General features: G+C 34.7%; 1 protein-coding gene across 19 annotated transcripts in view; it reads right to left on the bottom strand.

Annotated features, from left to right (window-relative positions):
* MAPK10 (mitogen-activated protein kinase 10) overlaps positions 1-27,293 on the bottom strand; it is a 417,591-nt gene that overhangs the window by 218,789 nt on the left and 171,509 nt on the right. The window contains exon 1 of one of the 19 annotated variants that reach the window (XM_036227763.1): positions 22,532-22,603. The exons of 16 other annotated variants lie outside the window; for them this stretch is intronic. The gene's annotated coding sequence lies outside the window, so the exon portion shown is untranslated. Of the gene's footprint in view, positions 1-22,531; positions 22,604-27,293 lie in introns of those variants that run through there. 2 more of the 19 variants (XM_036227749.1, XM_036227755.1) reach the window with 2 other exon arrangements.

Raw genomic sequence — 27,293 nt, 5'->3', positions numbered from 1 at the left:
GCCTGACACATAGTTAGGTGGTATTTAAGTACTGCTATCATCGTCACCATCATACTCATCAACAGCTGAAAACTTTGGATGTTGAAATTTCTTCCACTTACAAAATTGGAAATAAAAAATTCCTACAGTCCTCACATCAAAGTGAAAAAAAGGAATCCTTTCAAATTCAAAGTCTTAAAGTATTTTTTGTTGGCACTGGGATATGGCCTCTATTTTAATTTTTGTTGTTTATTTTGTAACTTGCTTCCTTACTAAAACTTTTCTTCATACTCTGAAACTAAAATGAAAAATAATTGAGGCTCAAATGTAGTCCCAATTTCCCCACAGATGCTGTTCAGTGCCCACATCTTCACCATCATCACAGGCAGGTGGTCAGATACACGAAGAGCAGATGAACTCTGGCATCCAGATCTCTTGATGACTCTAGCACATATATGGCATCAATATAATAAGTAAATGGGGCTTATGCTCAGGAAATAAAGACCAAGGGACACACTGCCTTCAGCCACCTGCCACCTGTGTTCAGCAGTCTGAAGGACAATTTCATAACGGAGATGCTTCTAGCAATACTGATGTAAACATAAAATCAACCCCTGGGCCAGAACCTGGAAATCATTTGTAGTAGTAAAAGCTGGCTCCAGAGACAACTGGTCTTGGTTCAAATCCCAGTGACCTTGGGCAAGTGACTAAACTCTCTCTTCCTCAGTGACCATGTCATAATCTTCATTGCACTATTAAGAAAAATCAAGGAGTTAAGACATGTAAGGAGATCTGAGCAGTGCCTAGCACATACTAAGTGCTTACCAAATATAACCTAAGCCAGCAACGCTATGTGCCAGACCACATACACCAAGGATTAGGTTCTGCTCCACTCTCCATTGATCTGGTAGAGTATGTTAGTAACACCCTCAGCAAATACATAATACCTTCCATTTTGGTTTCTATTCAAAAGTACAGAGAATGAATTTCTTATACGTGGGTCATCCATTTATATTCCAAGTAATACATGAATAAGTAACCTAATAAATTGTGAAGTTTTCTGATCAATGTGCATAGTACATTGGCTCTTCCATTAGTGACTTCCTTACAAGCAACATAAATATAATACCAATATTTGTAAAAATATCAGTATAAAATGTCAAGGGAGAAGTTTGTTCTAAAATTGCTGGCAGCCTAAAAATCTTTTGAAATGTTTTCACCTTCCCTAGCTTGAGTCCTGCTTTTAAAAATATCATTCACTTCCTTGAGGCGCTGTTTATGATGGCTTGCTCTCAGCTGTAATTTTTTTCCTAATTTCTCACTGTGTGATTTAGTGGTTTTTCTTCTCTGGGAAGATTCTTTATTCCTTTCCTGCTGTGGAATGCTTTTCATGAAGGCAGTTTTAATTATTTACTTCCTATCTCCTACTGTGGCACAGGTCCGAACATTTAAAATGGGCTGTTTCTTGTAAGAGCCCAAGGTCAGAAACACAAAGTATAAGGAAACCAAATTTCGAAGCACTAAAGGATTACACAGGTTTAAGTTAAACACAAACACATATACACAATCATGAAGATTGCACATATTTGTCTTCAAAAACAAGCATCTCTACTAATATGCTAAGAAGTGTAACATATTTATATAGCTTGAATAGTTTAAATGTGTTATCGTCAACAAAAATAGCTCAATATTAATTAAAAAGCTTAAAAGATAACATTAACCAGATGAAAATTATAAATGAGAAATCTGAGGCTCGTCTTAATATTCATTAGTTTTTTAGATAATCTCGGATAAATCTCTACCTCCAACTCCAGGAAAGCCCACTCAGCCCCTGAGCAAGCTCAGCCTGTAAGTGCTGGAGGAGTTAATGCCCCTGGGGTCAACTTCAACCATTAAGGAACTGCAATCAGTACTGTAAGTATCTTTTGCCTCAGGTCCCTGGGCAGAAGATACCAGGACACCTGTTTGCCTCTCTAGAAGTCTTATCCAAAGGAGCCCTAACTGCCCGGGGAAGAGACCTTTTCCTTTTTCTGACCCTCCATCTCCCCGTCCTCTTGAATGATGTCCTAAGTGTATTACCTAACCCCAAGCCCTCCAGTCTCTGATGCAGACTTAGATTTTTTGAAAATTTGTCTTTGTAGAGGAAATTCTTAAAAGTAATGAGAAGTAGTCAACTCTAAAGAAAAATAGCAGTTAGTGGAGACACTGGCCTCTACCTGTTTCCAAGTGCCTGTATGGCTTTGTGAAAGTCAGTTAACCTGTTCAATGTATGGCTTTTCACATCTGTAACATGCAAATGTCAGACTAGATGCCTTATGTAGTTCTACTTAACATAGTCTTTAATTCAAAAATATATCTGATGAAGTGAAACAGGTAAGGTCCTCCTACACCTTGCTCGTTGGAAGGTAATTCTAACTACATCTACTACATTTCCAAACCTTAATGAAAACCTGCAGTGATTTAACTTGATTCTCATTTCCAGAAGTGATCCTTATTTCTATTCCAGTTCCCAAATAGTCTAATACTAAATCAAGTATAATATCTACATTTATCGCCAGAAAGAATAGTATCAGTAACTTACAGTTTGGGATAATAAAAAACCTGTATTGTTTGGGTTGATTTACTAAACATCCAAAAAGAATGGTAAAGCTGTTTTGTAACTCTAAGACAGGTACACACTGCTCTCATTTGCAATATATCTCTTTTTTTTAATTGAGCTCTGTAAGGAATTATCAGATAAATTTTAAATGCCACTATAAATCAAGCGTTCATAATTTCATAAAATCATGGCTTGATCTACAAGAACCAAAATATAGCCCCAAATTATTGTACATGTTTAAAAAGCACCATAGCATGTTTTGAGTCATAAGAAACTACTTAAGGAACAGCTTCTAACAATTTTGTTTACAGATCAGAAAAAATTGCATTTGTCTGTGGAATTTCTTTTCTACATCAGCTTTTCACTTTTCAGCAGAGTGTATTTCTTGCATGTGAAATATTTTAGAATATAATCTAACTAGGTAGCACACATTTTACAGAAATTCTATTTATGGAACTCAGAATCAGGCAGTGCAAGAAAGGAGACAGGAAGTTATGAATTCTAACACAAATTAATTGGCAAGGAGGAGGCAAACCAACTTGAATAATGCCTATATAGGAGTCTAAGAGCTTTCTACTTTAGTCTTTCCCTCTTGCAAATCTTGAAAAAGAAGAAGCAGTAATGGAAAGGCATTCCTGTGGCAGAATTCAAGTTCAAGTGTACACTTGTTCATATGACTAACTACTTTTTTCTGAGGGATTATATCAGATAGGATTATCCTTTATGCTATTACAGTATCTTATTACTGACCCACCCATGGGCCCAGAGAAGACCCAATCTCTCCTGAGGAATTTAAAGTCAGTAATCATGGCTTAGATGCTCACCAAGCTCATTTCAAATTTGAAACATTTAGGCCAGGAAAGAGAAAATTGTTATTTTTCAGATCTTGGAGAAGAAAAATGTTCACTTTGAAAAACAGCATTTATCATAGTAGGAGATATAGTAGAAATCTACCACACATGCTGGAAAGGAAATGCTGGTAAATGGAAGGTGAACTTTCTCTCTACTCCCTTCTTTTTGGTCCCTCAGGAGCAAGCTCTGAGTAATCTCTGAATCTCTTAGTGTGGTCTCACATTTCATTTCCATTATAAATTCAGGACAGGTCAGGCAACATACGAATCTAAAATAAATTAGAAATCGTGTTTGCCAACTCTGTGCTGGACATTGAGCTGTGTTTTATGTGTGTAATCACATTTACACCTCACGAAATCATGCTGAGAGTCTTGGAGAACTAACTTGTCCAAGATCATACAACAAGCAAGTGTCAAATCAAAGTTTAAAAAAGGTCTATCAGATTTTACAATCATAATTTCTCCTACAACAGTCTATAAAAAAAACTGAAAATTCCGGAGAGGACATAATAATAATTTAGAAAGAAATCTACTAACAATGTACAAAGTTTCCTGTCATAGTCTGGGTGGCATCAATGCCTGGCCAGAAGATTCTATATAATAATAGGATTATCAAAAATTATTTTACTATTACATTCAATAGTACAATATTTATTATGTATACTACTCATAAGTTGATTTGGGGATGATTAAGAGATTTGAACCAAAAGGAAAATATACTTTGAAAAGATCTGTGTGAAAATAATATCCATCATCTAAATAAAAATAATCTTCCTTCTAAGAAATTCAAGTGACATTACAGGGGTATTTCTTTGCCATCATTGGAAAGTAGTATTGAACTAATATTTACTCTATTAATGACCAATTCCAAATAGTAAATTGTATAGCTTCAGTTGAGGTGGAAAGTTCCCAAAAGATTTTAGAGAAGCAATATCAATATCAGAGTCTAAGAGAAAGGTCGTATTTTGCATTACCGGGGCTAGTTCTCAGGCAGAACTGACAAGATATAAAGATAAATAATATTTATCGATCGTTTACTGTGTGTCAGACGCTAGATCCACACATTTATTGACTCAGTTCACACAACACTACATCTTATATACTATTTTTATCTCCATTTTACATTGGAAACAGAGGTTTAAAGTAGTCAAATATCATAAAACTTGTAAACAGCAGCATCAAGATTTGAATCTAAGTTATAGTCTGTTTTCTAATCTCTTATACTAAATCGCCTTCATAATATTTATTACATGGACTCAACTTCTGATAATTACTAGAAGGAGGTGTCCAGGGAAAGAAGAAGGCACCATTTAAGAAGTATGATTAGAGCTGCAAAAATATTAAGTTTCATTTATTCAGACTCATCTGTCCTTCCTATGAGGAACTATCCTCTGTCCATTTCACTCATGTAAAAATCAAATAAATTATTATAGATGAAAGAATATATTCCATCTCTATAAACATAAAAAATCATATCACCCATAAAATCTATTGCAAAAATTATAGCATAAAGATCATTAAAAATTTTGTTTTACCAGAGGGTTGGGGGTGCAGGGAAGGGGGAGGTGGACTGGGCTAAGGGGGTCAAATATGTGATAACAGAAAGAAATCTAACTATGGGAGGTGAACACACAGTGTAAATATAAATATGTCTTATTGTTAAAGTGTACAGCTGAAACTAATTGGATTTCATTAACCAATGTCACCATTAAAAATAGATAAATAAATAGATTAATTAATTAATTTTTTAAAATGTGTTTTCTTTCATTTCTTAGTCTGTCTCCTTCCCTTTTCAAGGACCTCTATGAATTCCTTCTACCTACTTATAAATCTGAACACCCTCTAAAACATATTTTTATACAGTCTCTCCCTCTCTCCCTTTCTCCCTCTCTCAAAAATTTGCTCATTTTATCGAGATCTGTCTATTTTAAGATTATGTTTTAGTTCATAATCTGCACAAACTCCCATACTTTAGCCATTGTACTCTGTGCATATTGACTTCTACATTACATACTGTTTTGGACAAAAACTTTTATACAAAGGAAATAGAAAGTTCAATTTAGTTTCTAATTTCCAACTCTTCCTTCATTTTAATTTTAATTCAACCTTCTTTTTTACCTCTGAGTTTCCAACTAAGTTGCAATTTAAGATGAAAAATAGTCCTAAAAATAATAAAGCATCTTACACCAATAATTGAATAAGCAAGGTTTCACAGAGCATAGAGGCAGAGAAGATAGTGAATTAAAAATAATAATAACAATAATAATAACAATAAATAATAATAATAGTAAACACTATTAACCTTACTGAGCATCCAGCTACTTTAATATGAAATAACAATTAATTCACAAAACAAACTCAAAGGAAACCTACCAGTACCATCTTCGTTTAAAAGAAAAAGAAATTGAGACACAGTAACTTCTTAAACTTATTCAAGTGGTCACTAAACTCAATATTTAAACAGGAACAGTTCGGTTCTAAAGTCAGTTTGCTTACCCATCATGCTATGCTGCCTCTCATATTTCATTTATTGAATTAACATCATCAACAAATAATATTACTAAACAATCTTACAAATAAGTGTGCTATTAGAAACTTCTCAATTTCATCAAAACATGGCCCTAAGGATTTGAGTGTTTATTATGAAAACTGCATATGTTTATATCTAGAAATTCAAACAGATTGCAAGAAGATTTGACTATATCTGAATTTTTAAATAAAATTATCATTTTTGTTACAGTCTTAATGTAAAGAAGTTTTTAACTTAAAAAAATTAACATAAAATGTTGAACCTTAATTCATTTTACCTTGTTTCCTTAATTTAAACAATGATACAATGACTTAGATTACTGATGCATATTTAACCAGCATGAAATGGGTAAATTGTGTGCAAAGAAAAGAATACAGTAGTCCCCTCTATCTGAAGGAGATATGTTCCAAGACCCCTGAGGGTTGCCCGAAATAGCAGATAGCACCAAATCCAGTATGTGCTATCTTTCCCTATACATACATACCTATAATAAAGCTTAATTTATAAATTAGGCACAGTGGGAGATTAACAACAATGACTAATAATAAAATAGAATAGTTATAACAACATATCGTAATAAAGTTATGTGAATGTGGTTGGTCTCTCTCAAATATATCATACTATACTCACCTTTTCACTTATAGGAAGTACTTTACAGCTTCTCTTTGGCATATCTAAATTGCCAGCATCACCACTCTTGAGCTTTGAGGCCATTATAAAGTAAAATAAGGGTTACTTGAACACAAGCACTGATACCGGCAGTCGATCTGATAACCAAGATGGCTATTGAGTGACTGCAGTGCAGGGAGCATACACAGCATGGACACGCTGGACAAAGAGCTGATTCACAGCCAGGGCAGCATGGATCTGGATGGCACAAGATTTCACTGCAGCACTCAGAATGGTGCACAACTTACAACATATTTATCATTTACTTCTGAAATTTTCCATTGAACATTTTTGGACCACAGTTGACAGTAACTGAAACCGCAGAGAGTAAAAATGAGGATAAGGGGGGACACTACTGTACATAAAGAATTCATAAAGCAAAAGTCCTAAACAGAATTTACTCATCATCCAATATTAATTGAGTACCTAATATGTTCATACAGCACGACAGAGGACTGGTAAGAAGAAAATTACTTTATCCTCGAGGATTTCTCAGTCAAAGAGCTATGGGGACCAAGAAAGCAGAGCATTATTTTTTGCTGAGCGAGTGTGAAAATGTCCAGAAAAGCCTTGCGGGGGATAGGGAAACTTTTCTCTATCCTCAAGTTTCTTTCAGCTGGTCTAATAATTAAATTTATATGAGACAGACGAACAAAAGAAAATAACTGAATTTAATTACATACATTTACATGGGAACCCCACATATATGAGAGAGTTAGAGACCCCACATACATGAGAGATTCAGAGACAGAAAAGGAAAAAAGGTATTTATGGCATTCTGAGCTAAGGATGTAGTAAGTAAAGCACCTGGGGGCTTCAGAAGGTCATTGCAGGATGACAAGAGCAGATGTTCAGTAATTAGTACTTTGCCCTGCCATATATATAGGTCAAGAAAGGCTATCTCTAGCAATCTCTTATTATGGGCAAAGCCTCTACATCGAATTCTTCTAGGTAGTTAAGAGGGAGGGGACAGAAGTTTCTCTTGAGCCTGCTGGTCTCAGTTACCTTTAGCACAAAAAAATCTGCATACTACAGAGACATGTCTTGGGATGATTCGTCCTGAACCCCTACAGCCTTCACAGAGAGTCACACTGAAAAAAAAAATGTGACTAACCCAGTCAGAAACTGGAATTAGTGAGTAGAGAATATTCCAGTCAAAGGAAATGCATGGAAGGACATGGCTTATTTAGGGAATAACCAGAGTCTCAATTCACAGAGGCAGGAAATTGGCTGGCCAGGCTATAACCTGACTTGGTTACTACAGTAAGAAATTTGGACTTATGGAAGAACTCACTGAATGCACGTAACCAGAGAGGAGACATGCCCAACCTATTTTAGAAAATTCACTATGACATCAGTGTGTTCTGATGGATTTAAGAGAGGAGACAGCTGAGGCGGAGAGCAGGAGGGAGATAACTGCAGTAGTTTAGCTGAGAGCCAGTAAGGGTCTGAGTCCGGGAGGTAGTAGTTTAGAGAAATACAATGGCGAGATGGCTGGCCATAGCTTCTCTCTTTCTCTGACCAGTCCCCCTGAATGGTGAAAAAGGAGGGTATCTTACAGACCACTGGATACTACACCAAATTCCCTTTAGATGAGTATGCCCCTGGAGTCATTTGTGGTCAAGTCATACCAGAATTTAAGATGAAACAGCTGAAAATCTACCAATTACAAGTCTATAGTTCATTTCACTAATGGGAAATAAATTAAGCAATAACGAATAACAGAAACTAAACGTTGATCACATTCAATTGGGAGATAAAATCATTATTGAAAAATGGAGTTAACTTTATGCTCACAATTATATAAATATGTGTAGTAACACAGGAAATATACATATGAAATCTACATTATGTAAGATTGTTCCTTATTATAGTACGTTCAGCATTCTTAAATCTACTTTAAGATCCATTTTATAACCAAGGAGCAGAAGTACATGTAATATGCAAGAACTCAGTCTTTTTATTTCATATAGCATTAATCCACCTGGTTTAAAGTTAAATTCTCCATTAAATTTTACAAATCTTATAAACTTTTAAGATTCCAAGTAAACTTCACCAAATACAGAATAGCTTGATTATTTTTAGCACAATTTTTTTTCCTGGAGATTTAAAAACTTGAGGTTTAAAAAATGTGAAGTTTTTTTTCTTCAGTCAGAGCCGACATGCTGCTTTAACCAGTAAAACCTCATGGAATTCTATCTTGTAGTATCTGGCACTTTTCCCTGAATTAGTTACAGCACTACTTCCTTCTGCAAATATTTAGACTTTCCCAAGTTTCAGTCTTGCATTGAAGACAGTTTTTCAAATGGCAACATAATCTCAATATTCTATATAATGTTTAATTAAGTAGAATAATACTGTACATTTAAATATTATTTTTCTAAAATCCCAATATTTACTCAAAGTTTATAAACTATTATAAACCATTGTAATGAAATGTGCTCTACAAATATAAGCATATTTAAACATATCATAATCAGCTGGATAAATGGATCTTCATTTTTAATTCACTGATCCCTCAGTTCTATGCTTTTTTATATTGTTACTATTATAGAGATTGTAAAAACACATTTAATATAGACACTAAATTCTGTTATTATAGAATATTTTCATTTAAGTAGGAAATCATCACTGGTTTATAAAGAGGAAGATGCCCTTTACCATCTGCAGCCTGCTACCATGGGCAAAGACAAGGTCTTAAGCTTGATCCAGGCCAGCAGCAATAAGAGATCTCAGTTTGGGGCTTACAATAGTGTGACTTCTCCCCTCTCTGCTTGTTCTTATCACCTTGTTCACTGTGTCATTTGCTGTATCCCAACGCAGAGGTCCTGAATCACAAATTTGCCTTTTCTTTGCCTAGTTCTGCCAAATAACCCCATTCTCTGGTCTTTATAGGTCACCTCGCTTTTACTTTCAGAAAATGAATAAATAAATAAAGTACCCTTGGGGGAAAATGCATCATATTTTAAAAATGTTTTCTATTATTTTCAAGTGCAGCTGTATCCAAAGTTATAAATCTGAAAGCAATAAAGTAACTAATACAATTAAAACTTATTTGGATAAGGACTGAGAGAGGCATCTATTTTCTAGACTTTTAATAGAATTTTACATCTCTAAGCCAAGAACGTTCAGCTATGGTGAGCTATCAGAAATAACATACAAGAACATGTTTGTACATGGCTGTGAATGTGTGTCCATATACGTCCTTATCCCTTAAAATGAGCAGCTACATGTATGAGAATTTACATAAAGGCATATTGTGTTGTGTTGTTCAGAATCTTCAGTGTCTTTCTATTAGAATTAAAACAATAACAATATAGTGCTTTTTTCAGTTTATTTGTGTTCAAATAACAGTTCACGAGAAGCTCAAGTACCTGCTAGCTTTATGAACTCCACAACCTAATAGGTTTTACAAGCTACCGACAAGTAAATCAAAAGCAGATGCGAGTGGCAGGCTTTCAGGGTAATTTCATTTTTGCCATCACTTTTCCTTCCTGCTTGTCCACGAAGCTCTGGTACAGACTAAGAAGGTGGCAAAGGTATCATTGCTTAGAAGTTTGCTTCCATTTCTGCATGTTCATTTGACATAGTCATAATAATGAGTTAGTATTTTGAATTTATTGTCAAAATCTTGAACTAATTACAGTACATTAAAGATACTTCGTGTTTCTTCTGGGTACCAACAGATCATGTGTAGAAACTGTATCTTATTCATCTTCATCCTAGAATTATAGCACAATGCCTACCATGTAATAATCAATATATATTTGTTGAACGAATAATAATTTGAAAAAAATTACCAAAGAGGAAACATAAATATTGACAAGCAGCTAATCAATGTTATGAATGACCTGTAATAAATCTATAAGCTCAGAGATAGAGTACAAGTCACTCTATATGCTTCACACACCTATGTAATTACTGATCTTTATGTGGAAGCTAGAAAGGGAGGTGTGAAGACGGTAAGAAAAATGATGACTCTCTCTCTCCAGGTTGACTTGAACCACCAAAAAAGTTCTCAAAATCAAAGACATTCTATAGCTTCTCTCAAGCTCTCACCAATGCATGAGCCAGCAAAACAGCCTTTTCCAAAGAGGGAGATAATTCCACACAAGGGAAACAGCAGCTGAAGCAGGCTTCACTCAGCACCCAGGTAAGATACAGGACACAAGGCAGACTTGCTGATTGCCTTCAAATACAGGAAATTTCTTGAACATGATATATAGCCATCTTCAAGTTTGAATATAATTACAGAGTTGCCTCTGCACCTTCATATCAGTCTGTAAACTCAAGAATAGAGTCTCACCAGAGTGAGACCAGACTTGGGGGTGGGGCAGGGGAAGCTCCCTTCTGTTTATCACTGTCAGACAAGGACTGTAAGAGGCTTACCATGAGAGTGCAGGTGGTCGTTCACGCTCATATTCAGTCACTGAGCTGAACAGAAAAATGTTTTCAACTGCCTTCATCGCCTCGTTTTTCAGAGAACAGGTACTGAGAATCTCCCCCAAGCAAATAGTCACTGAATTCTTTTAACACAGGAAGGCTCAAACACTTTATATTAAGAGCAGCAAATCAATCATGAAGTAAACCTCATGAAATATGTTTTATAGTTAATGTGAGGAAATCTACAACATGACAAATGATTCAGCAAGTATAATTATCTACAAGGCCTGCTTAGAAGAAAAACAAAGAACTACAAAATTATTATTTAACTGGCTTTGTTTATGCTTTTCTGGTTTGTAACTAAAATTCACTAAATCATCAACTGTATTTTTCTGTCATTAATTTTGCTTCTTCATTTATTTTCTTTTATTAATGTCTAAATGAGACTCTTAAGTGATTAACTATAACCTTATATTCAGGCCAAACAGCAAAGCTCTGCTTATGGTACAGACATTTTTCTTAAAACAATATGCAAATATCCTATGAATGTTTCAAAAAACACAAACTAGAGGTATAACAAAATTAAGGTATTAAAATAAAACTTTACATTTAAATGTATTTTTCATTTTAATAAATTTAATAAAATTTTTATTTTAAATAAAACTTTATATAAATATAACTTTATGTTTAAATGCATCATTTTATAAATAATTTTTCCTTATCAGAAAGGTTTTTTTTAATTATTCTAAAAAGTCACAAGCTTATCAAACTCATGTGGATTAAGATGGAAAAGGAAAAAAACTTGTGGAACTAACATCTTTGAGATTCAGTTTAAAAAAAAGTATTCACAGTAATTTCGACACTCTATAGTAGAGAAAGGAAAAAATGCCACCCATCAAATTATGTAGAATTTCAGAAAACACACTCCAGTTCACCTCTGCCTGTAGGTATTGCTTTTGGTTTGACACAACATAGTACCAGTTTGACGTTTGTGACATTTTCCCATGACCTACCTTCCCAAAGATAAATAGGCTAGTTCATCCTATAACTTTCCACAAAATCTTTCAGAAAAGCTTCTTAATAATCTGGAGGTTATAGCAGGGATGGTAGTCCAAATGACCTTCTAGACAAAGCCTAGGGTCAAATTAAACCTGATTTAATGTCACAGGGAAAAGTAATTTTAGGGAAACTTCCCCAAGGCAATCTTTGCCATCTGTAATTTCAGAATAATAAATTAAAGGAAGTGAGCAATTGGAGTGAAATGTACTAAAAGATGATTGTCATTCGTCCTAGATTAGAGCACTCCATTAATGTCTGGTTAAAATTTATAATGTATTGTTCCCAAGATTCTCAAAGAAGCAGTCACAAATCAGTATTTCTGACCACAGATTTTGCATCCAAATTTCATGCTGCTGACTGATGGGTAATGGTAGTCACCTAATCACTGTACAGCTATAGAGACTTTAGGAAGCCAACAAATTCTATAATTTATCATCAAGGATTGCCTTTTGATTATTTTGAGCCATACTTATCTTCTTCTTGAATAAAACAATGTTTCTCAAATTTATTTCTCTCATAAAGAACTCCTCTCTGCTCTATCTCTGTATCAAATTCTTTCCGTGACTGTTTTCCTATCCCGAGTCTGTCATCTAGAATTCTCCTACTTCTCTCTCCTCACCTTCTCAGTCAGACTGCTGGACAGCATCATCTATACTTGCCATCATTTCCTCATCCCCCTGAAGGTCCTCACCCTACTGGGAGCTATCTTCTTGGACCACAGCAATAGCAAACAAGTCCTTTTCAATGGCAAAAGTCACTAAACCTAATGGAAAACTTTCAGTCCTGATCTTCCTTGGCCTCTAGGCAGCTCTCTTTGCATGGTTTCTAGACAGCGCATCCCCATGGCTTTCAGAAGAGCATAGAGAAAGGGCCCACAGACTCTGCCAGAACACCTAGATTTAAATCAGTTCTGCCATATACTGGTGGTGTGATGGTATGTAAGCGACTTAACCTCTCCAAGATTCACATATTTTTCATCTGCAAAATTAGGAGTAACATTAGCACCTACCTCTTTTGAGAGAATTAAATTTATTTAATATATGTAAAATCATACAAAACAGTGATGGGCACAAAGTAAGTATCATATGCATTTTAGCTTTTATCATTTTTATTATTATTTTCCTCCTACTTCTCTGGGCACTCCTTTTTTTGTGTGTGTCGTGATCGACAAGGTTTTTCTCTAGAGTTTCTTCCCTAAGCTCGTGTCCTCACTTGATGATGAGGCCTAAACATAACTTGAGCCCACTTCAATTTCTTAAACTTAAAACATACATACGCAACTGCCTACTGGTATTTCGAATTCCACATGTTCACAGTTGAATTCATCTTTCTTCCAAGCCTGTTCCTCCTCCAGTGTTCCTTTTCTCTAAAATTGCAACTACCACCTACCAGTCAGCCAAGCCAGAAACCAGGAATCATGTCTGACTCCGTCATTCCCCTCATCTGCCAAATGCAAACAAGTCTTTTAAATTTTGCCTGCTTCCTAAATATCCCTTGAACACCTCTGCTTCTCTTCTAACTCTGCGACATCTAGTCCAGCCACCATTATGTCTCTCCTGGACCACTGCAACAGTCTCTTTGTCTCTTCACAATCATTCGTAGCTTCCTTTAAGCATTTTCTAAGGAGCAAAGAAAACATTCTTCTAACACTCAAATCTGATTGTGTTCCCAACTTTTTGCTTAAAACTCTTCCATGTTATATTAGATAAGGCATACAAAGCTTTTCATTACATAACTGGCCCCTTCATACTTCTTACACCTCATTTATTATCCTTCTTTCTCTTGCTCAACTTGTAGATCTTCAAATCTCTGTCACTTCTGGACCCTCACAGATGCTGTTTCCTCAGTCTGGAATATTCTCCCACTCCACCTACCTCCCTCCCTCATCCAGCTAATTCTTATCCAACCGTCTTTATTTTCTTACACCTAAACAATATTCAGTACCTTTGCCTTATGTTCACAAAAAATACTATAGCCCAGCTGATAATAATATCTCTCATACTTTATTACATAAAGTTAACATAAAAATAAATTATATAATTACAAACTGTGATACATGCTATGAAGCAAAATGTCTGTTTCCTTCACCATGTTATAATCCCATGAGGACCTTTCCTGAGCTCAATGTCTAGAATAATAGACACTCAAAATATACATTATATATATAATATATATGTAAATCCATAGAAATAAAGAAATATTACCAACTCCAACAGTAAAGGAGAAGGAAAAAGGAAGAGAACAAAATAACCTAACTGCTTACCTGTATTTACTTTTAGATCCTCTGGGGGTCTTAGAAGTCAACACTCACTTCCCATATCTCAACCTTACACCTCCAGGGTCATCTCCATAGCTTTGATGAAGTAAAAGGTAATTCATAAAATACCTTTGGATAATCCCTGATATATGTTTTAATTTGGCCAGCAGATATAAATAATTTGTTGTACATGTTACACTGTGCAAAGCATTGAATTGTATTCAAATTAAAAGACCATAAATTTCTTAGAAGTTTAAATGTAAATTAAATTCCATTGATATCAAACATATACAAATCATTAGTATATAAACACTATATGAAAAATGATGTTTAAATTTTAAAATCTATCTATAATGATTCTGCCTTAGAATGTAAGGTAATAAATGACAATCAGATAATGCTACTACAGACAGAAGTGATAGGGGAAAATAAGTTGTTTTTTTTTAATATTTTTGTTTTTTTATTCTTGCTCTCTTTCTCATCCTCCCCTTCTTCCATTTATTTCTTTCTCTTTCTCACACCCTCTCTCCCCTTTCCTTCTCCACAAATGATAATACATTACATCACTCATAAAATGTCAAAGATGCCAGGCTAAATTGCAAATTAGTTAAAATAAATTAAACTAGAATCAAGAGATTTTCTAACATAAAAAAGCTGATTTGTGTTGAAATTGGTATAAGATCAAATAACAAATGAAAGAATTAGTAAATGCCATACAGTAACCTTTAGAAAGCAACTAGAACATGAAATTACTTCTATAAATTAATGTCAGACAATTTCTTAAAAAAAAAAAAGTAGAATCAATTTCATAGAAAAGATATAACTTTTAAAAATTTAAAAATTGTTTTCTTTTTAATTAGTGGTACATGTATTTTGGGAAACCTAAACCATTGTGACTAACTAGAAGTTCATCTTAACTATTTAAGACCTGGTCTTAAAAATTTTAACTTAAGTTCGACAAGCTTGCTTTCTCCTATCGGCGATTCTTGAGACCTGTTTGGAGGTTCTATTAACCATTTAGGCCTACCCACAGATCCCTGAACAGAGGGTCTTATCCAGAAAGATTAGATTTAGAGCCCTTATCCAGGAAGCGCTTCCACTTTCATCAAGTATACAGCTTTGGAAGGGACAAACATGAAATTGTGAAGAAAGGAGGAACACATGCCTATGACGACATATCTGATAAGGTCTTTGGCTCTATGGCTTTCCAGGGAGGCCTTTTTGGTCCCATATATAAAATTGTAACCCTCCACTACACTCCCTAATCCATTTTTCTGTTTTAATATTTTCCTTGACCATTTGCACCATCTAATACACATTTATTTCTTCATCTGATTTTATTTTCTGTCCCTTAAACCAGAACATAAGCTCATGAAGTGAGGAATGGTTTTCTAATCTATTGTATCCCCCACACTAGAATAGGACCTGGCACATAGTAGTGTTCAATAAATATTTATTGAATGAATAAATTAAAGCAAATCCATCTTTAGAATCAATATGATAACTGATAATACATCCATATTATCTCCTCATGGTTCACTGCAGCTAGAAGTCCTGCTATAGATTAAATTTAGAAACGGTCTTCTGCACTAGTGATAGAGGTTGATAATCACTTTGATAACCCAAGAAAAGCAAATCACATCTGAATCACTTCAGATGGATTCCTCAGAAATTGCTCAAGAGCTCTATCCACATTTATGTGGGTGGATGTCCAGAAGGTGTATATTAATCTCCCTTGTGTTTGAGAGTCATAAAGAAGCTGCCTCATATCAAAGAGAGTACGGGGAACTGGAAAGTGGTAAGAATTCTGGACATCTGTACCCAACATGATTGAATAATCCAGAGCAAGTTTGTAATCCATGAAGAAGAACTACTGTATCAGTGCCTAGATTAAGCGCTAGAAGAGAGCACCCAATGAGTCTCCTGTTGCCACTCCACACATAATGAAAACCGAAATTGCTCTTTAATTCTCTGCATTACATGTGAATCAGTATATGGGATCCAGGCACAGACGTTCAGGATAGGTTGAGGCCAACTATCACACTGGTCTTTTTATCCTTATCATATGTGCTTTTCTAATATGTAACTATTTGCCTTTTTCCAACAGTCTAATTGCTAAATTTTCAATTTCCTCCAAACCTGCCCATACTTTCCTTAATTTATAAGCATGACCTCTTCTTTCCTTGCCTTTCTTGACTAATTCTACACTTCTCTTCACAGAATGCTTATGAAAATTATTTTTAAAAGCTTATATTTGCAGAGAAATTGAGAATTTGCATTATGTATGTTCACATATATAATCTCACTTATATAAATAAACAGCAGAGTACTATTTTATAGACTCGTTTATTTCTTGCACTACCCAGCTATACCCTTCCACAGCTTGCTTTTCCCAATCCTAGTAGAGTCACCCAGGAGTATACATGCTAATGAGGACAAAAACAAAATTAATTTATTTTGTTATATTGAAAAGTACCTCAGAGCATTTGCCATGATAACAACTAAATTTCTCTTTTTTTAATTTCAATAATGAAACTGTTTGGTAATGATCCAAAGCAAACCAAGCTTTTTCAAAGATTTTAGTGTTCAAATAATAACAAAATTTAGTTCTCCACTCTAGCCAGATAGTGTACTAAAATGTTTTATATTCGATTCTCTCAAAAACTACAGCGTACCTACTACATGTCCATTTTACTGATGAAGAAACTATGTTTGAAAAGCATTAACTCATTGCCCAGTCTCAGACTGGAAATCTGGATCTGATCTGTATGACTTGAAAGCAGAAGCCCTTGGGCACCACACACTCTGCAGCCAGGCCCTAATCTATTACATAGAGGGCGACAGCAGGGCTGCAGTAGGGGACAAAGCCAGGTCAATCATTTCTAGGGGCATATAAAATATAAAGCACAATACAGTAACACTTTTAAAAATAAAAAATAAGTAAACAGCAAATGTGTGTGAGCTGTTGCTTGGGGCCTCAGACATAGTTGTGCAGTGAAAAGCAAGAGAAGCTGAAGCTAAATATAAAACTAGAAGCCTTCTGTAAGTCCTGTTTTCACCTCATCCCCAAGACAGGAAGATCTCACCTTAGGCAAGAAGGACTGGAGGCTTCACTTCCATGTACAACTACAGAGATTTCAGGTTCCCCTTTCACAATACTGCCTCGCCTTCTTTTCTTTGTTAGTGCTACTTATAAATCTTCCTTTTAACCGGCTCTTTTTGATTTAGGGTTTGAAAGAGGGTAGGACAGAGTGAGAGCCTCAATCATCAGCCTAACAGTCTAATTTCATTCTCCAGACATTACATTCTACTTTTTTCTTTATTTTCATAAGTAAAGAGACAGTAAAATGTAATGCAAAAGTGCACAGATTCTGCTCTGCTACTACTAACCATGGGACCTTGAACATATTATTTAACCTCTGTGTGCCTCAATGTGCTCATCTGTAAAGTTATGATAATAGCACCCACCTCATTGTGAGGTATTGTGAAGAATAAATAAGATAATATATGTAATGTACTTGAGGATATTACCTGGCTCAGAGTAAGTTTTCTATCGGCATTTGCTATTGTAATTACTATATAACGCATGTGTCATAAGGATCATAAAAGCAAAAGCCAATAGTCAATAAAAATTATGCTAAGTGATTTCTACTTTATCTTCACATAAACTCTGTGAAATAGATACTATCTCTATCTCAATTAAAAATTAAACAGAAGCTCAGAGAGGTTGTGAAGGAATCTAAAATTATCCAAGCAGTAAGTAAGTTAGGATTCAAGCCCATCAGTCTGATTCCAGAATCAGCTCTTAACACCATGCTGGCTCATCTGGGTAGTAACACTTGCTGATAGGTATTAAAGTTTTGTTCTGTGCCAGACAGTGTTCTAATAACGTTACATCTCTGATATCTTATATTTCATGAAAATTAACTGAAATTCTCACACTTACCTTATGAGACTGATACTTTCATTGTTCCCATTTTACAGATGAGAAAACTGAGAAACCAGGCATTAGATAACATGGCCGAGATCACATGAGTAAAATAAGTGTATCCCACACGGAAAAGCAGGTAAAGCCAAGGTGTTAAATTTAAATTTCAGTGACCTAATATCAGAATATCACAATTTTCAGAAAGGAAATTTCCTCCTGTTATAGGCATCTAAACAATTTCTAAGCCAGAATGATTAAGACAGGTACTCAACACTAAAATCATAAAAGAAGAAACTGATTAAATGCTAAGATATTCTGATTTGCCTTACAACTCAATGATTTCCCCACCTCTAATAGCTGCTATTTTCAAGTCATTTTCATTCTGTCCTTTACAATTTAAATAGATTCACTATTAACAAATATAGATTGTCTTAGGAAGCAAGGCAATCGTCTTCATTTGGCTCTTGTCCCACAGAAGTTGGAGATAATGTGACACACGTGGATGAATATTCAGTCCATGGAACTATGATAAGAAGAGAATCTTCCAATAATATACCTGGCCAAAACTCAGGAATTTATAAGCGTCACTTATTGATAGTAATAGGTAATGACTGATAAGGTACTGAACAGGACCACAGTAGTCCAATAACTCTTGAAGTACTTATGCAAATTAGAAAAATAAGTGTTAGTTTGGTGAGCAGAGCACAAGTTTGGTTGTAGCCCCAACTACCTACAGAGCCTCAACTCTGTATATGAAGGGCTCGGTATATGTTCTAAACAGATCTCAATGGATCTGAGCTAATGTGGGAAGGTGCCCTTGAAGTCCAGTGAGACGTGATCAATAGCAAGGACAGAAACATACTGTTACAGATCTTGAGAACAGCTAAAGTAAAATCCAAGAGTCAAGAAGAAAGACGGCAAGTAAAATTTATTTATAGGAAGATTGTGTGGGAAGACAGCAAAGTGCCATGAGATGTAATACCAGTCAGATGGTCAGAACAAGTTATTGGATCCCTTATATTTACAGTACAATTAAATACTTGATTTTCTAGGCAAAAGAAAGCTTAATATGAATATATATATAAAGGGATGATAAATAAAATTTAATATTTGAGGGATTCTACAGAATGTTATTCTACGTTAAAAAAAAAGGTTGATGATTAATTATGTGGTCACAAATTAACTATTGATAGACAAATAAAGAATTAACAAGATAAGGAACAGGAAAAAAAAAGACTCCCTGAGGCCCCTCAAGACCCTTTCAGGGGAGTTGCTGATGTCAAAACTAATTCTAAATAATATAAACGCATAGTTTGCTATTTTCACTCTCATTTTCTCTCAAATGTACAGTAATGTCTTCCAGAAGCTGCATGATGTGTGATGTAACAACAAATTGAAGACATAAGTAGACAAGAGAATTCAGTTCTCTTCTACTATACCGGTCATTAAACAGATATGCAAAAATGAAAAACAGTGCCACTTTGTCACTAAATCATTTTGTTAAAACTGGTCTTCATTAACAGATACATTATTTTATGTTAACATGTCATGGGTTTTCTGTTGTTAATTTTTAAAAGACATATATTTTAAATTTATATTTTAATTTCTAAAATGGTAAATACCAATGGATAGAACCCACATATGTCAGGGCTCTTTGGGTTTCTCAACAATTTTCAAGAGTTTAAAGAAATCACGAGACCGCAAAATCTGAGAATTGCTGCCTTAGAGCACCAGGGAGCATGTCTTTCTGCAGAACCCCAATTGAGAATGCCTGGGTAGTTGAGTCATTTGTAATTGTAATGTTCTCTGAACTCGACCTCTATTCACTTATTTCAAGTATTTCTCCCTTCCCTTGCCACCCAAAGGCCCCTATTTTAATAGAGAGCTGCTAAAGAGCAGAGGCTAAGTAGAATTTATCTTTGCTGCTACAACACCTAACACAGAGAGGGCAGCCAGTAAATATTTGAGGAAGGAAGAAAGGGAGGGGGGTAGGTCGGGAGGGAAAGAAAGTAGGAGGAAGGTATCAAGGGAGAAAGGGAAGAATTGTATCTTATTTATTCTTCAAAGATTCTACCACAATAAACTACCTATTGAAAATATGTTAACCTTGATATAAATGTTGAATTGATATAATATCTAAAATGATCAAGATGTTAGCAGGGTCACCTGGTTTGTTAGCAAATCTCAATACAGCTTAGAAATCATGATCTTTAAAGGCAAAATTTAAAAGATTCCTCTCATAAATAAATCAATGAGAAACATTTGTACACACTAGTCTTTCGACAGCAGAGGATGATTTTTAGATAAATAAAGATACAAATTTTGGAAGTAGATGCAGTCAATTTGGTTGCCTAAATATAAAAATCTTCTTTATTCATAAAAAAATCTCGATAATTAGAAGTGATTTTTTCTATAACTAAAATATCATATCTCTTGATTTAGAATGAGATGGATAGGATTAGGCTAAAGGTAACTAATGGGATGGGTTAAAATAAACTTGCACATTGGCAAATCTGTCTTCGAGACCTTCTAAGCCTCAACCTGGCATATGTCTCCCTTTCAGCTATCATAAAGCTGCTTTTCATCCCCAGGAAGTCCCTTTACTGGCCAAGGCTACCCTCACCAAGGTACTCCACTTGGGCCTGGCCTTTTGGATAATAACCCATGATTTAATTCAATCTGTATAATATTTTCCACATAATTTTTGTAGTTAAAAATAAATTTGTATATCATTTATTACAACTCCCTCACACACAATTGAAGCTTAGCTAGGTTAAGACTTGTTCAAGGTAATATTTATTCACGACAGAGCTGCAGTGAGAATCTAACATCAAGTTTCTTCCCTTTCTAGAGATTATATTATTTGAAAATTTTTAAATAATCTGATAAATCCCTGACAAAGCACTCTCTTCCAGACATATCTTGATTCCCTCCCAAAATAAAAATCTTTCCTATGTATTCCATTCTTTTAGTCTCATATGTTCATGCATTAAGACATTTATCCAAGTGTGGGCATTATCTTTGATTCAAAATCCATTATTACCAATTTATACCTTAACTCAAGTTAGTTTATTCGTTTAACTAGCCAACCAATTTATCTCATAACATTTCTATTTTAACAGGAAGAGTCTTCAACCAAATGAATAAGTGAAAATTTCAAACTTTTTATCAGGTTCAGAAGCAGAGAGTTGAGGACCAGCGGGTATAAATTATAACACAGCATCAGATATGTATACCCAGGACCGAGACTAGAAAAGAAATTCAACGTAAAAGATCTGATTGCCTGTGACTATCGAAACTCCACATTGCTGATCTGAACCTGGGTCGGCAAGAGGATAATCCACAGACACATGACATAATGTATTTGGCTATAACTCATAAAAGGTAAAAAATAGCTAAAATTAAGACTTTCCTACCAACTGTTTCACATAGGTTTTACCTAATTTATTCAATCTTCCTTTATTGGGGTTTGGGAGAGTGCAATATCTTTAAATCTTAATAAACTAAATTCCAAAGGAGAATTATGTTGATTCTTAAGATCTATAAATGACTTTCTAAAGAAAATACTGTCAAGATTATCCACTCTCAAATTGAAAGGAGCTTGAAAGTAGGCCTTCAGGATTTAAAACACTGACAAATCACCTACACCTTCCAAAAGTAAAACTAGAAAGAAAACTTTAAAACATGTGTCATATATAATTTCCGGTATCTACACTATAAATAATAAATTAGCTCATGTAATAAATGCTGCTAAATTGTAGATTAAATTTTCCAATAAGCCCTGACCTGAAAGGATTTTTATATTAACCAAATTTTCATTAAGATCTCATTCTTTTATTTTAACAGTATCTCCTCTGATACTGGTTATTGGAATACAGAATTCCTTATGAAGAATCTGAGATATGCCAAAATTTATGCTGACTCATTCTTTAAATAAACTCCAGGAAAACGCCAACTTCTGAAGGAAAGCATTGTTTGCCTGATCTGATATCAAATTACTTGAGATCTCTCAAACAGTCCCAACTCCATTTGAGTAGGAGATACAGCCTGAGGTTCCATCAATCAGTGAAAATCCTTTAAAATTTTATACAATACAAGGGCTACTTATGCTGGTAGAGTTAAATAGTCCTAAGGATTTAGTTTCCTATCTCGGTAACTTGCAGCCACTGAGAAGCAATGACAAGTTTCTGAATATTCTCTTGTTCATCTCATTTGTCAGGTATATGGTTCCACAAACCTGTCATATTGCTATCATTTCTGGAATCTCTGTTCTTACCCTTGCCTGGAATTCAAACCACAGCAATGTTTCAAGGCTCCCTTTAGGTCCAACTTTTAATACCGAGAGGGATACCACCTAATGATTAAAAAAAAAAAAAAAAAAAGAGCTCCTGAGTTGGACTCCCTAGGCTCTACCACCACAAGCTGCATGACCTACGGGCATGTTACTAAACCTTCTGTGCTTCAGTTTTACCACGTGTCAAATAGAAACGCTCAGTAGGAATTCTGTGAAGACTAAATTAATTAGTGCACACAAAATGCTTTGAATAGTGCATGGCATCAAGTAATTACTCAGTAAATGTTATTCGCTATTATAATCTTTATTATAACCCTCATTCTTCATGAATTTCTCTAAATAGCTATCGACTCATAATTCATAAGGACTGTAGGCCTTAGAGGTAATGTAGTTCAATCTCCCACATAAAGTAGTATCATCTCTAAAATTCTTAATATTTGGTCAACCATGAAGACAGTTAAATACTCATACTTTTCAAAAAGCACAGACATGATACAGTTTTAATAATCAGGAAGTTATTTTATGTAGGCTACCTACTCACTACTCACTGACCTCTTATTTTTGTCTCCTGTACAACTGCAAAACAAGCCTGAACCTCTACTTTCTTTCACCCACACTCCAGTCTCTGACTAGTTAAAAGGTCAGTAAGACACTTTGTTTAGGAAAGTAAAATAAATTTTGGCAAAATTCACTCAACAACAGAAATAACAAAACTAGTTAGGCTAATCTTTGGCTTCTGAGAGATTTGGCAACAATATTCATATTTATCACACGATCTATTTAAATAAGATTGTAGACCCTCTGTCAAGCTGCTTTCCAAATTGTATACAGACGTACAATTTTTGGTGCCTTTTTTATAGTCTAGTTATTTCCCTCTGAAGTCCCTTTGGTTATGTTTTATTCCCCTCATGATTTTTTTCTTTTCCTGCCTCTGTTTCTATCTTTCTATATATCTATCTCTTGCTCTCTCTCTCTTTTCTTTCATCAAACAATCATTCAACAAATATTTATGCAGTACTACCAAGTATCAGGCGCTGTGCTAGGCATGGAAAAGTCTAAGATAATTAGATCAGGCTCAAATTACTCACAGCCTAAGGTTGGAGACACAGACATAAAAATAGTCAAACGTTGTGGTGATGCAGTGGAGGAGATATTCACTGGCTACTGTGAGAATACCAGGAAGGAAGAAGTGGCTTAATGGATGGAATCAGGAAAGGTTTCTAAAGGAAGATAACTCACGATGAAGTCTGAAGTGAGTCTAAGCAGTACCGCTCAAACTTTAAATCACCTGAAAATCTTGTTTGAAAGGTTCCGAGTCAGTAGATCTGGATGTGCTACACTTCTATCAAGCTCCAAAATGACGCCCGTGTTGCTGGCTCCCAGATTATTCTCTGAATTGCAGATGCCTAATGACTGTTGATAAGGGATGAGTCGAGTAAATGCAAGCAGAATGGACAGTGAGCAGTAAATCACAGAGGTAAGAAACACTGTGTGTGTGAAGAGACTGAAGCACATTGGTGTCCCAGGCAATCTGAGAGTTTATCGGTTCCTAAACTGGGGATGGATGGGAGTATGGTATATTTTAAGAAGTGAATTATTTACATGGGTAATAGGGCATATCAAAGTAAGCAGGACAGTTAAGTGGTAAAAGTTGTAAATCAGATCTGGTGACTTCATCAGTAGAATCAGGGGCAAGAAGGTAACATGCTAGGCTACTTTAAATAAACCTGCTAATGATGGTGAGGGCCTAACTTAAGGCAGTAACAATAGATTTATTTCAAAGGAAACTGACTTGGAAAATGTTTAGAAGATAAAGTAGGTTGATTGCATTTTCGCTTATAATTTAAAAATTAGGCAAGTTGTGATTTCTTTGCATTCTTTGCAGGCCTGATGTTTATTCTTAAACTGACATTTAGTAAACAATGTGATTTTGAACAAGCCACATAACCTCTTTCTGCACCAGGTTCCACATTTTAAAACAGCAAAGAGTTGACCCAAATAAACACTGCGATCTCTCAAAAGCCTAAATTTTATGATCCTAGGAACTAAATTTATCTCTTACTGAATATGAATTCATAAAATGTATTCTTAAAATGTACCACAATAGCTGGAATGTAAATATACATTGTACAATTAATATTGAACCTACCTAGCCAACAGGTATTAAAACTTGAGACTTTTTAAATCCTACCTCTTCTTTACCCTTGACATTCATTACTGAGTCCAGTCACTTTGTACTTATGTCCTACTTGTGGTTCTTTGGTTTATACCTTTATTCTTTTTTAAATGGATTCCTGCAATAGCACATTAAGTGTTCTCTCTGGTTCCAATCTAATCTCTTTCCAAACACTAACTGAGAAATTGAAGAACTCTGGAGTCAGAAAAACCTGAGCTTGAATGCTAAGTCCACTGTTTCTAAGCTGTGTGATTGCTAGCAAGTTTACCTCTTCAAATTTGAGTTTCTTTTTCTGTAAATCATAAAGATGATATGAAGATTAAATGTTTATAAAGTGGTTAGCACAGTGCCTATTACACAGTAAGAACTCAATGAATGCTAGTTATTATTTTGAAAGCCAAATCTCATAAAGACTTTAGCAGACACTTGGCAAAAAAGGAAAATCAAATGGCCAATAAAAAATGAAAAAATCTTCTTCATTAGTAATCAGCAAAATGCAAATTAATACTTCCATGAGTACAATTATGTACCCATCTGATTAGCAAAATTTAAGAACTTATAAATTAAATGTTGATGAGGATATAGAGCTTCTCAGACATTGTTGATGTGCCTGATTGGGAAAAATACTTAGAAAAGCTAAATGTGCACATTCCCCAAAATTCAGTAGTTCATTGCTTCGATATTCATCCTAGAGAAGTTCTTATACACATATACTAGAATTTATGAGCATAGAATATTATATATACTCTATTATACATGTATATTATTCATGTATTTATTATACATGTATTAATGTATATTTAATAAATACGTATAATTCAGATTATGGATCATATATACGTATACATTAGTATAAGTAATATTTAAACAAACCAAATGTCCATCGACAGTAAAATGGATAAGTAAATTTGGTATATTCATGGAACAGAATGCTGTACAACAATTTACATGAATAAATTACATGCAGCAACCTAGAAGAATCGTAAAAGGTTTAGCAAAACCAGGTGATTAAGAATATATATGCCATGATTACAAGATAGAAAGCCTACAGAGAAAAGTAAGGGACCAAGCATGACAAAAGGCAGGGGAGTGGGGAGTGGTTATCTCTAGTGAAGAAAGAAAAGCACGTGACCATAAATGAGCACACAGGGACTTATTGGGAGTCTATTTCTTAATATAAATGATAATTACATGAGGTTTACTTTATAATTATTCCTTAAAATGTATTTTTATACATTCTTCTATATGAACGATATTTTTCACAATTAAAAAATAATGTGATCATGTCAATCTACTTAAAATCTTTCAAAAGTTCTTGATTTTTAAATAAAACCCTAATTCTTAGCTTTGTCTAAGAGATCTTTTACTATACATCTCTTGTACTCCTCTTCGGCTCCATCTATATCACCCTCGTTTATGCCCCAGCATAGTAAATGGCACATAGTGCCCCCAAATGAACACGCTATCTTAAGCCTGTGGACCCTTGAAAAATGTCCCCACTACTCCTCTTCCTCTAGCTAACCTCTTATTGTCCTTAACATTCAGCTAAAATATCACTCCCTCTGGTAAGCCTTCCTTGACAAATCCCCACCCGTCTAGATCAGACTCTCCTCTGCTGCATTTCTGTCAGCACCTTATGTCTACCCATTTAACAGCACCATATAAGTATCACACTCTGGAATCTCTCTCTCTCTTTTTGACGGCATATTTTATTGTGCTACGCTTTTAGACTAAAAGCTCCTTTAAGACAGGTATTGTCTCTTCCATCTGTCCTAAGAGCTAAGGATGATATCTACATCATAGATTCTCAATAAATGTTTGCTTAATGAATAACTGTTTAAAATGGAGCAATATAATATATGTTTTCTACATCAGTGGGAGTGATACACAACTCAAAATATTAAGTTTGGCCATATAAAACTCCCCTTATGTTCGATCAAAAACAGTTGCTTATTTGCAATTACATATGATTCCCCTTTGTAACAAACATTCATTTAATATATGTTGACTAAGCACAGAATAGTGATGACTATTATATCTGCTTTCTCAATATAGCTGTAAGCAAACTGTAATGAAAATCACGATGCAAAATAGGCACAGGGTTAATTTCATCAGTCTTCTGCAGTTATAGGTTATGCATTAACTCACAGGGAAGCCCATCTACCCAGAGCTATATAAGCCACTAAGCAAATGAAAGAGAGCTATTGATCACTAGCTCAAAACAGCTTCTTTTGGAGTCTTACAAGCACCACTGTCATACTCTGTCTCAAAGATATTATTTGACAGACAACTGGTTCATCTCTGCTGGAGTCTATTGATTATTGACTTTGGTGACTATGAAGCATCACGTATTTGATTTAAAAAGATATTTTGCCTGAGTGTGCTGATATTTTTATAAAATAATAATTTTAAAAAATTATTTCAACTATCAGAGCAACTGGATTTATTTTTAATATTGTTTTTATTAAGCAAAAGAATTTAAAGGCTAAAATGTGAAAAAAAATAAGTTTTATAAAATCGTGATGTCATTTCTCTTCCCTTCTTTCTAAAACTCTAAATATTATGTTA

The sequence above is a fragment of the Rousettus aegyptiacus genome, unplaced genomic scaffold (genome assembly GCF_014176215.1).
Source record: "Rousettus aegyptiacus isolate mRouAeg1 unplaced genomic scaffold, mRouAeg1.p scaffold_m13_p_10, whole genome shotgun sequence".
NCBI lineage: Eukaryota > Metazoa > Chordata > Mammalia > Chiroptera > Pteropodidae > Rousettus > Rousettus aegyptiacus.
The sequence above is the reverse complement of the archived record's forward strand: the minus strand, read 5'-3'. Positions and strand labels throughout refer to the sequence as shown.